The sequence below is a fragment of the Mixophyes fleayi genome, chromosome 2, assembly GCF_038048845.1.
Source record: "Mixophyes fleayi isolate aMixFle1 chromosome 2, aMixFle1.hap1, whole genome shotgun sequence".
NCBI classification, from domain to species: Eukaryota; Metazoa; Chordata; class Amphibia; order Anura; family Limnodynastidae; genus Mixophyes; species Mixophyes fleayi.
Window position 1 is genome coordinate 250,568,342 of NC_134403.1, and position 12,783 is coordinate 250,581,124.

Consider the following 12,783-nt stretch of genomic DNA (forward strand, 5'->3'; position numbering starts at 1 on the left):
TTATATGTTATTAATAGTTTTATATAAACTATTCCATATTGGTAATAAATAGTCAGTGAGGACTCATGAACTCTGGTAAATGCCAGACACAAGTGAACAGTAAATATGTCCATAAGCATAAAAACAGAATACACAAATGTGAGCTGGTGTCAACGGGAGCCTGTGAAGAGGGAGAAGAATAGAAGAAGAGATCACTCACCTGTCCAGAGATCCGGCACTGGTAAGTTCTTCTTTCTTTCAGTTTCCCCCAGTGGTGGGGAAAGTGAATTGGAAACAATTTGTAGCCAGCCAATCAGTGGCCGGGACAGTGAACAAATCAAGGCCTAACTCCTGCCATTTGAATTCTGGGTGCACAGAGAGCCAATCAGTGCTCGCCCTGTCACTGCTCCATGCCCACACAATGGCTTTTATATAGCCATCCTGTGCGGTGTGGTCTCAGTGTAACAACGGAGACACACCAAGACGGGGCTCCGGAGGAACGACTTTGGGATAAAGGAAGAAGACGTAGGAAGAAGCAGAAGAAGAAAAGATGACTAAAGAAAAGACACAATAGCGTGAAGAGGACAGGAGAAATAGAAGCACAGAAGGGGAGAAGAGGCACTGCCACCTGCAGGGTGACGTCGGGAAGAAGGTCTGTTTCCTGTCCGGAGCAGGTAAGTATGGCTCCCAGTCGGCTCCCTGTACCCCAGCTAGGCAGGTCGGGCACAAGGCCCAAGGCACAAAGTGGGCATTAGGCCCCTGCTACAGTAGTGGGCCCAATGCCCTGGGTATTCAGGTGTGTTGAGGTTAATTGTATTTCTCCATTCGGACACATTTGTTTAATTTCAGGCTTAGCCTGTGGCACCATTTAAAGTCAGGCTGAGCCTTTGTGACCATTTAATTTCAGGCTTAGCCTTTGGCACTATATAAAGTCACGTAATTCAGGCACTAGACCTGTGGAGATTGGCATTAGGCCTGGTAGCAGTAAGGAGGTACCCTGTCATTTTTAGAACCTTTTGTACTGTGGTCAAGTGGCCATTGCGTCGTGGTCACTTTACTGTATTGTCTATTTGTCTAAAGTATTTTCCTTTTTAGGATCCAAAAGTCAGGTCCCCATTAAAGGTAAGCTTTTGGTATCCATTATTTCCTGTTGTCTGAATTGATGTGATTGATGTCTTTGAACTGTGGGGATTAAGTTAGGGCAGTATACTACACCTAGTGCTAGTAGTTTAAAGTTGTGCAGCATCTGGTCACATAGTACATTTTTTTAGGACCAGGTCGCTGTTGTTTTGTTGTGTTATTGTAGCTAGCACTAGTGTGGGAGGTACATATTAGCCCAGTAGATAGCTCTATCTCTAGGTGGGGCCCTCACCAGTACATCGGTGAGTAGGATATTTGGACGGAACACTTCCCTGTCCCAAATATCTGTAGTCCAGCGCCCAGGCCAAGACCGAGGAGTCGGCGATAGGAGATAGGAGTGCAGGGTCTCTACTTCTGGCCGTCATATCATACTCCCCCTTCCTTCCACTGCATTATTGCACCTCAGTAATTTGTTATGGTTTCTCCCCTAGACAAAAGCAGTGTGGGGAGCAGTGTGAAGAATCAGTAGGAACGGTAGGTAGACCAGTAGTGACAAAGGTAAGAAGTGTGTGAGATTCTGCCATTCCCCACACACGCAGCACAGATGTAAAATATTCCAAATAAGATCCTGATTTTTATAGGTGCAACAACCTCAACCTGCACAGGTAAGAACAGTTTACCTCTGAAGTAAGTTTCTAGAGAGACAGTGCAAAGTCGCTGAGGAGCACCTGTAAGAGGATTTGATCTTATGAAGAGGATTGGATTCCTACTGAAAGCATAAACTATGTTATTAAGACAGATTTTTCTAGATTGCGTAGTCCTAAGTTTTAAAATCATATGCTTCATGACAAGTGAACGTTAGATTGAAGACCGTAATGACTGGATAAGTTCCTAATTATTTGGTCTTTGCGTCAGCTCCCTGTTAAGGAATATTAAGCTGTTATAGTTTATTAAATTTAGATGGATTTTTAATTAATTATAGGTATGAATTTGGAGTAAAGGAGTTGATTGATACAACATTCTTTAATATTTATTTATTATTGGATAATGCTGTTGCTATTAGTTATTGTGTTTTTAGAGTTTTCTGTGCTAATTTCTGGTTTTATATCAATTCAAAGATGTGCAATTTTTTCACAATATTTAATGATTATTTAATTTCGTTTTTATTTTCTTTGCTGCCAGATTAATACATTAGTCATTGTAGAGTTTGTAGAAGCACTGTTTGTTTTGTGTTTGCAATCAAACTTAAACCTCATGCGACAATCAGAAACCATGTCTAAAACATTAGCCTTTTTTTCAGCGGTTTGCCACAAAGCTTTTGCAAACCGCACCTTTATAAATTACACTACATTTATGCATATTTAGGTATTAGAACTAGCATTTTGGTTTGTGCTTTGGCAGCTGATAATATTTGACCAAACTGCACTTTGATAATACATGGGCTTCATATTCTGTTTTATTCACACCAGTTTTGTATTTGGGGGTAGGGGATAAAACAAGCTATAACTAAAGGTAATAGAGCAGTGTACTCAAACACCATAATATAATGAAGTAAGACTACTGTTAAACTGATGCAAGACAAGTTTGGTGTCAAAAACACATACAGCCAATATCTTGGACAATACTGACTTAAGACAAATCCATCAGATAGGAGTAAATATTTGGGTAGTTGCACTCTTTAGGCTGCTTTGTGTAATGTAGATAGCAATGTGATTTGAGCAATATATCTGACAACTGGACTAAGCAATGTGGCTGACAATGATGCATATAAAATTGCACTATCCTTTCAAGTCTCCTTTGGTTAATAAAATCATAAAAAATATTAAACAAAACATTAAAATATAAGGAAAAAACAAACGATTGACAACACAGAGCAAGACATGAGCAAGGACACAGCGTTGGGAAAGAACAGGGGCCCACAATTAGCATTGTCCCTAGTTACACCACTGTTTTCATGTGTTTCTCTATACGTTTTACCTAACGTCTGTGTGGTCCTGTCTGTCAAAAAACACAAACATGAAGCAAAAGATTTGTGGTCAAACAAGACTAAACAGGAACAGTTAGAAGTGATGGTTGTATTATGTTACTGGTATCGTTTCTCATAAATAAGAATACAGTTAACTATACACAGAAATACAGTGTGCTAGTCAGAAGGATATCTGTTTTTCCCATAAATTATTATCAGTTCTACAGGCTACTTGTCTATATGCTAAACCAGGTAAGCTCACCCTCAAAGCAGGAGGCCATAAGGGACAATGTGGGGTATTGAGAAAGACCCACCACTCAAGCCTTGAAGATAAAACAGTCCCCATTTCAGTGAGGGAGTGAGGCATAGACAGTGTTTATTTTGCACAGTTTGCATTGCAGGAATAAATACTAAACCAAGAATAACAAAGCATCTCTCAAACACGGCAGTAAATTATTGTTTTTAGAAAAAGTTATATTTAATTTCAAAATATTCTGGCAAAACCTAAAAGCAGTATCTCCAATATCATTAAACAAATGCACATATTTGCAAATAAAATGTATGTCAACCAGTTGGTTCAGACATTTTATTCATTGCAGGCTAGTGAACATTTGCACTTTGTTAGAAATAACCAACAAATATCTCTCCAAAACTAAAAATTCGGATAAAATAGACCAGATCTGCCCAGGCCACCCCCTGATTCAGCCAGACATGCTCACATTTGACTGTTAAGACACCCTTTTACACATAGAAAATTGTGAGCGATTAGCAGAAATCAGTGTTGGGCATATGGCATGTGGGAAATTAATTTTTGCCATGCACACCATATGTACTGGCTGTGCACTTAAAGAAGGACATAGCAAGAATGTACACATATGGAACCTAATAAGCAACATTATAAAACTTGCAGTGTGATAACGAATGTACGCACAATTGCAAAAATATTAGATGAACTGTTGCTGTAGTTTGGTATAAAAGAGGAACAGATTCCGTTAGGGCGCTTCACTATGGTGTGCCGTTGTGCATGTAGATAGATAATGGGAACAACAAGCTTCTCAAGATCAGGCATATGCCTCAATTCTTTTGTTTTAGATCTTCAAACCATACACTCGAACATGTGAACAGAAGAAGCAATGCCAAAAAGAAGATCTTGTGCATTAACTTTTGTTTAAAATTTAATCCCAATAAAAAATATAAAAAACATACTCATCTTAAAAATATCAGTAATTCACATGACATATGTATAAAACCCATACCAGATGTCTGTATCAATCACAGCATATAGAAGATGGAGGACAGATGAATTATCCTACTGTAGTAATGATCCTCCCAACGCTGTCTAATCTGCCAGAACCGCTGGATACCAGGATATATCCGACGCGTTTCTACCCATCCGAGGGAACTTTTTTGAAGATCTAAAACAAAAGAATGGAGGCATATGCCTGATTTTGAGAAGCTCGTTTTTGCCATTTTCTTTTAAGCATATACCCTAAGGGGATTTGGAAGTTAGAAAACCACTGGTGTATTTTCATACAAACATCTGGCATCCACGGTGAATAGCTGAAGACCCCTGCTTTATGGTGGTGGACTTGCTTTTTGAAAGTTTAAATTGTGACATATTACACTATGTTTGGTATCTACCTTTTTTGGACATATGAGTCCTATTAGGGTTATGCATATCTGTGTATAAAACTACAGCTTGGGAAGAATGGATCTGAAGTTGTGATCATCTTATTGTGCAAAGAAGGAAGCGCAAGTGTATGTATCATTTTGTTTATACTGTTGCTGTAGTTTTTTAGGGACTTCCAAAAATCCTGATATAGACAGACAGCAGTTTTAACTTAACAATGTTCTGGACCTTTATAAAATGATAAACTTAGAAATTAATGGAACATGGCTTTATCATTGATCCTGTTAACTTGCTAGCAATAGTGACTCATTGGAATGTAGTCAATGCTGAACCTGTCAACAGTCAGACTGTCGAAACCAAAATGTCGACAGGTTCACTGTGCTTACGTGGTTAAAATGGTGACTGTCAACAGGTAGTAAAGTCGACAGTCAAAATACCGACATTCAAACGGCAATGTCACCACCAGCCGTCTGACCCACCTGCAACACAGCTGCCGATCCCGCGGGCACAATACAGTGCATAATACACACTGGACCAGCCGGCACAATGCAGTACATAACAGTAAAAAAAAAAAGTCAAAATGTACATTTTAAAAAAGCTCCCCCCAAACTGGCTCATCATCAACTTGTAATATTGAACCTGATTCATCAAGGCACATATCTGCCAGTTTTGAGCGTATACAAAAGCACTCTGCAAATGCCCAGAACCAGGACATAAGCCAGTAAACATAGCCTTCTCTGCTCTGTCTTCGAGCGCAAAGGACACTTACTACAGCCTGTGATTTCAGGCAGTGAACTGGGTGGGGTTTACTGTAGTCAATGTACAGTAAGGACGTGCCAAACTCAAGCGCATCCAAATCAAGCTCTGCACATCTCAAAGTCACTTGCTTTTCTGCCGTATCTCTTGCTCCAGGACTAGTCTGAGTACTGATTACTAGTGATGACAGTCTCATATGTATGCTATGACATGTGTTTGCAATCAGAGGCAGCTGTAAAAAATTATTTTATGTTCAGTAGACATTAACAGCATCCTAATAAATATATTTAGTTGGGAAAAATATATTTATTTTTTTCTGTACGTTCTTTTCTTTTTGCAAATTTACTACTATACATTGTCTTGTGCAGCAGAGCACAGCAGCTACACCCGAATTCAATAGTGCACTTATATTAAGAACTGTGCCTTGATGAATTTGGGAATGCACAGAGCTGATTTACGTGCATTTTAAATGCACGTTGCGCTCAAGATGCGTATTTTGATGAATCAAACCCATGGTGTCTAGAAATTATAGTACATATTAGAACAGGGTGACATTATAAGAAGGATTTGGTGGAATGGGAGTCTGTAGGATCTTTGGAAGTTGATAGACAACTAAGGGCTAGATTTACTAAGCTGCGGGTTTGAAAAAGTGGGGATGTTGCCCATAGCAACCAATCAGATTTTAGCTTTCATTTATTTAGTACCTTCTACAAAATGACAGCTAGAATCTGATTGGTTGCTATGGGCAACATCCCCACTTTTTCAAACCCGCAGCTTAGTAAATCTAGCCCTAGGTCTTTGTGTTATTATGTGCCTACTTTTGCACAAATATAGCTGTTTAACTGGGAAGCACATGGATTTGCATGCCAAGATGATCGCCCCTGCAGGAGTACAAAAGTTGAACATCTGCTGACAGTTGTGCAGATCAGGTAAGTTCCGTCAACAGTTGACAAATACAGGTACAATGCGGGTCTATATATTTCAAACCTGTGACGGTCCCAGATAATTAGGGACTGTTGCCAACTGTGAGCCAGAGTCGTTAAGGCATGTAACTGCCTTACTGGCTGCAAATAGGTTCTTCTTACTCTTGTAGTCAACAAGGAGCGGATCTAAAGATCTGTTTCTTGTTGACTACGGGTGTATTTTAAAACCCCTCCCTGCTTTGTACACTGCAGGTACCTGTCAGCTCCTGCAGCTGGTTCTATACCTTGTTAAAAAATAGAATTTTTTAAAAAATGTGTGTGGTCCCGCCCTCCTAATGAGATTAACCCTTGTGCTGCCAGCCTAGTGCTAGCAATTGCAAAATTGGTGAGGGAAAAAGGGTGTTTTGAACCAATAAAAAACAGGGGGCGGGACCACGATGACACATGCACAATGTCACTAAGCCACACCCCTCCATTTAATTTAACAGAGCTGGCAGGGATCCGAGAGAATTGCCTGCTCTCCCAGGAGTCCGGGAGGACTACCACAAATTCGGTAGTCTCCCGGACATTCCGGGAGAGTAGGCAACTATGCTGTATATTGCCTACGTTAATCTGCTCCTTCCCCATCCCATTCAATTCATTAAATCATAGGCTGTAGTAAACTTTTTTAACCTGTTTGTTTGAATTTTGCAGAGGATACACTCAAAAACCCTAGATACGTGCCTTAATGACTCAGGCCCTGTGTGATTTCAATGAAAATGTAGAAAATGAAAAGAAACCCTTGTCTTTAAAAAAAAATGTCTTCAAGTGCAAAATATGTCATTTAATGCACTCAAAAAGTAAAAAGTAAATTACGCAAAAATGACATTCCTACAAATGGTAGAATGTACTGGTCACATTTTTGGCTGCTTACTTAATGGACACATTCCCCCCCCCCCCCCCCCCCCCCGTTGCAACTTGGGGCTAGATTTACTAAGCTGCGGGTTTGAAAAAGTGGGGATGTTGCCTATAGCAACCAATCAGATTCTAGCTTTCATTTATTTAGTACCTTCTACAAAATGACAGCTAGAATCTGATTGGTTGCTATAGGCAACATCTCCACTTTTTCAAACCCGCAGCTTAGTAAATCTAGCCCTTGGTGTTCTGACAATAGAGCGGTTTTGCAATCACAGCATATCAAATTGTACAGATTTGTTTTGACCATACCATTTTATCAGACCATTAGTAAACCATATATAATTAGTGCTCTCCTAAACAGTGGAAATCGTACCATTCATACCAGTCATTGGACTGGCATTAGAGTGACAACCTAAGAATAGCTGGCCCCTTCCCATGTGCTCCTACTCCAGATTTCAGAGTGTTGCCTTGAGGTATCATTGCCAAAAAGATTTATGGTTAGTTTACACACACCGCCTTTGACACTGCCTTTTCTATGGTGAGAGGTTTTTCAATAGTAAGGGAATATTATATTTTGTTGACCACTGCCTCCCTTTTACAGCATTTGGTGTTTGCTGGACATGTTATAATCATGGTCTGCCTCACTGACACTTCTAGGGATGTGTCCAGGTCTCACTTTTTTTATTTACGGCTCACCAGGGAAATGAAGAAAGCTCTAATTCTATGGTTATTGTAAAAGAGTAATCAGCCCCCCTGTGATGAGATCATTGCTGGGCAGTGATCAATAGTCTGAAAATAAATGGGAATCCCTCAGGAATTGTAGTGTAGAGGCATTCGGCAGCATGTGCACCACTGTATTCTGCACAGCGCTAACTGTTGTCTCGTATGTGCCGGTGGGGTATGCACAGTACTGTAGTCTTCATCACACCTGGCTTCATCTTCATCTCACCTGGTCGACATACAGAATGTCTGTATGTCTTTGTCTTTGTCTCGTCTTCTTATGTCTGTAGATGCATATCAGGGGAGGGCAGAGGCGGTTAAGCGTAGTTCAAGTAAAGTAAGCATGTGTTTATGCAATTTCAACAAAATTAGACATTGACGTATCCTTTTAGGAGGTGTATCTACTGTAGGTGCTGGAGGGTAGGTGCAAACATACACAATGGTGAAGATGATAATGCATAACATTATCTAGATGCTTCTAATTGATTGCATATTGACCCCTCCAGCTGATAATATCTATCTATCTATCTATCTATTTATTTATCTATCTATATATGTATATACGAGGTATGTCTGTTAAATAACGAGACTGATTAAATAGCTCACCTTTATTTACTGGTATTACAAATTTAATGTTTGTCCCCTTCAATATACTCCCCATTTGCACTAATACATTGTTGTAGTCTTGTTTTCCACTGGTCAAATGCATGGAGCAAATCAATTTCTGTCACCTGTTTCAACATATCTGCCGTTTTCTTCTTTACAGCATCAACTGAATGTTTCCCTTTAAGCACTGATTTAACTTTTGGGAAAAGATAAAAATCGCAAGGTGCTAAATCTGGCGAATATGGAGGATGTTCAAGTGTAGTAATGTGTTTGTCGGTCAAAAACTGCTTCACAGAAAGTGCTGTGTGAGCAGGCGCATTGTCCTGGTGAAGAAAGAAATCATTTTTCCACAGTTGCGGCCATTTCTTTCTGACTCTTTCTCTCAGCTTTTTCAAAACTTCCTTATAATAATGCTGATTAACTGTTGTGCCTTCTGGAACCCATTCTTCCAAAATTATATCCTTGATATAGAAAAAAACAATGAGCATTGCTTTGAATTTTGACTTGCTTTGACAAGCTTTTTTCATTCTTGGTGATGAGTGTGTTTTCCAGTGCATTGACTGTCTTTTGGTTTCAGGATCGTACTGGAAGATCCAGGTCTCATCACAAGTGATTACTTTATGAATCAGGTTTGGATCTGTGTCAAGTTGCTGCAGAATGTCAACAAAACATTCCTTGTGACGTTCTTTTGACGTTCTTTGTGTGAGAACCCTTGGGACCATCTTTGCACAAACTTTCGTCATGTTAAGATCCTCAGACAAAATTTTTCTTACGGTGTCTTTTTCAATGTTCACGGAGTCAGCTATCATTCGAACACTGAGTCGTCGGTATTTTCGAACAATCTGACTGATTTTTTCTACATTTTCTTCGGTTCTTGAAGTGCAAGGTCGTCCAGGTCATTCATCATCTTCCACATTCTCACGTCCCTCGCTAAATCTTTTGTGCCACTCAAACACAAGTGCACGAGACATGCAGTCATTCCCATAGGCTGTAGTAAGCATTTGGAAACATTCTGTTGGTGTTTTGTGCAATTTTACTAAAAATTTCAAATTGACACGTTGTTCAACTTTAAAACATTTTTTCGGCACTCTACAGAAAACACAACCAAACTAAATGGTGACTCACAATCAACTGAACATCATTGAGTTTTGCAGCTTGTCATGCAGGTTCAGACTGGTTCAAGGTTACTACGTATGTAGTTATAACCGGTTCTGACTGCTTTGATTACTTGGTGGAATCACAGTCTCATTATTTAATAGACATACTTCGTATATATTATATAAATTTGCGGTTATTTATGTGCATTGCATACTTGACATTTCCATTTGTACCACTGTAAAACAAGATTCAAATTTGATTTTTAAAGGGAAAAATAGATGTTTCTATTTAATTTAATTTGTATTTTGTATGTTTTGTGTGTTTGTAGTTACATTGTGAGTCATATTTATCAATAATACTGTTATGAAACTATTCTCTTTTGTGTATATAGCACTTCATTGCATTATTATCATTATATGATATGATTACATGCTTTCTCTACTCTATGATGGGGTGCAAGGATAAACACTTATATGACCATTGTAAACCTGGTGCAACTGCTACAGTGATTGAGCTGGACGCATCTTGAAAATGTTTGTGATTGCAGTGTGATGTGAGCGCCGTGATTTTGTGGTATGTTTTTGAAGGGTTTTACAAGCTTGGCACCAATTGCAGAAGTAAAACTCAACTTTGCTATTATTTAACCAAGTTCCTTGCTGGACTTTATTTTTTTACAGGAATTGCATTTTTACCTGTTTATTTGTTAGGTTTTGCACTCTTTTAAAAACTATTTTAGATCTCTCCTGTAGTATGCCTTGAAGTTTCTCATCTTTATTGAGAATAGGCCAGTACTTCAATATAATTTTCTCAATGTCTCTCAACTGATCACTAAATTGTGTCATAAACATAACCTGATCTTTTGTGTTAAATTTCTCCTTCTTTCTCGTGGTAGTAAAAGCAGCCGGCGGGACAGCTGAGCATCTGGATTTGTTAATTATTCACCTGATGCCAGCACTTCCAAAGAGATTCACCTAACATGCACCTGGGAAAATCAGGAGCGTGCTCGAACAGAGGACCGGAGCAACCGGGAAAGACTGAAGTACAGTAAAACATATCCCCAGGCTGTTTCAGGAAGTGTATTTAAATAACATTGTAGGAACGTAACTTCTATTGCACAAACTGTGGAATAAGAAGTTGTGTTTATGCACAAAAGGTGGTGCTATTTCTGTTTAGGAAACAAGCAGATTGTTTTCTATTGAACCAGGCTGCAACCATTTGTGCACTGCACTCCCAGAAAAAGGAAATACATTTTGTTGCAAAGTGACTGTTATTTTTTACTTCTATAATAGTTATTTTACTATGAATGATTGGCAAATGAATGAATGTGTAATTAATGCCCCCTCTGGCGTTGTTTTTCAAACCCATTGACTGAATGTGTGGCCCCAGCACTAGGACTCAAAAAGGAGACACAACAGGAACAATAGCTTATATATTAGCCTAGCAAAATCAGATTGGGATGATTTGAGGAGAAGGGTGTGGGGAGAGATTTATACCCAGGGACACGGGATCAAGCGAAGGGGGTCCCGGATTCCACCTTCAACTTGGGAGTTGGTCATTGGCCCGCATGAGAGGCTAAAGAACATTATGACTGAGAGATTAGAAGTGAAATGGAACAGATTTGAGGGAGAAATTAACTGAGACCGTGGCTGTATAACAAGAGTGTAAGAAGTTTCCATAATAATAAAGAAAAGCCCCTGTGAAAAAGGGACCCTAATAAAGAAGGTGTAGGGGTTAATTGCCAAAGCAGCGTGGCTGCATTTAATAAGGGTAGAGAAACCCATTTAAGAGAGGGGGATCGCTGCATGTAGCAGTGTTCTTACATTATGTGAAAAGACTAAAAGTAACAGGGAGGACTGTTGAATGTGACAGCATTGCTACATTAAGAGAGAATGTCTGCAATAAATAAGGCTGTACTGAGCGAGGATATATCTGAGAGGGAAGCAGTACTACAGAGAAGCAGTGTAGCAGCATCTGATGTGAACCAGAGGGGCAGAGAGGCCACCAGACAAGGTGTTATAGCACAAGGGGTGAGGAAAGAGGCTGCAAGAGGACACCAGTATGTGTGAGAATCCCAGGAGGAGCAGAGAGGAGACAGTGAACATGTGTTATAGCCCAAGTGATCCCTCAAGAGTGTTGAGTAAGATTCTGAAGAGAACAAGAGACATAACTTGTGTTAGAAGAAGTAAGCGAACACAGCAATGGAGTTACTGACAATGGAGTAAAAGCATACTTGCCTACATTTATTTTTTTTTAACTCTGAGAGATCCAGGAAAGGGTACGTGGCTGGAGACAAGAAGGGGGTGGACTGCGGGCATTCGCGTCACTTGGGCTCCACCTAAATCATCATTTTGCCGTGGGGGTGGGACCAAAATGACGCAAATCGCTTCATTGAGGCTCACATCCTGCCTTCTTCACTAAATGGGCAGGATGCGGGACAATTGCCTGCTCTCCAAGGAGTTGAGGAGACCTACCCCGAATTCAGGAGGCTCCCGGACATTCTGGGAGAATTGGCGAGTATGAGTAAAAGTATGCCTGCAAATGGAGAGTAGGGAGAGTGTCTGACAAGTAACCCATAAATAATATGAACCACCAGTTTTAAATAAGTGACTGTCCTAATAACATCCGGAGACATGTTTGTACAGGAGGAGTTAATGTAGAAATATACTTGCAACCATATTCTTATTGTTCATACAAAACTGTGCTGGAGGGAGAAAGGAGTTATATATATATATATTTATTTATTTATTTATTTTTTATTTATGTCTTTGCAACAAAGAATTGTGCTGGAAGTTGAAGGCAGTTTGCATAAAGAAGTTTAATTTTAAAGAGATAGTCTGCATCCAAAGTATTGAGACATCTGTTTGTACTGCACCCTATTTTACCACTCCTGTGTCCCAACACCTGCAAAAAGTCTTTGTTGAAAAAACCTGCATGTGCCTGGATCCTCTCTACAACCATACTCATGAGCTATCCAGGGCTAGAGAAGGAGGTGCACTGCCTAACCCATGCACCTAAACACAACACACAGTGACAAAGGGTTACTATTGATTGATATTGCTTTTATTATGATGATATATTGAATTGGTATGCACTACTCCATAATTATCTCTATGTTTATTAAATATTTA

General features: G+C 39.6%; 1 protein-coding gene across 1 annotated transcript in view; it reads right to left on the reverse strand.

The window, feature by feature from the left end:
- FGR (FGR proto-oncogene, Src family tyrosine kinase) overlaps positions 1-12,783 on the reverse strand; it is a 161,240-nt gene that overhangs the window by 68,558 nt on the left and 79,899 nt on the right. The window lies entirely within an intron of this gene.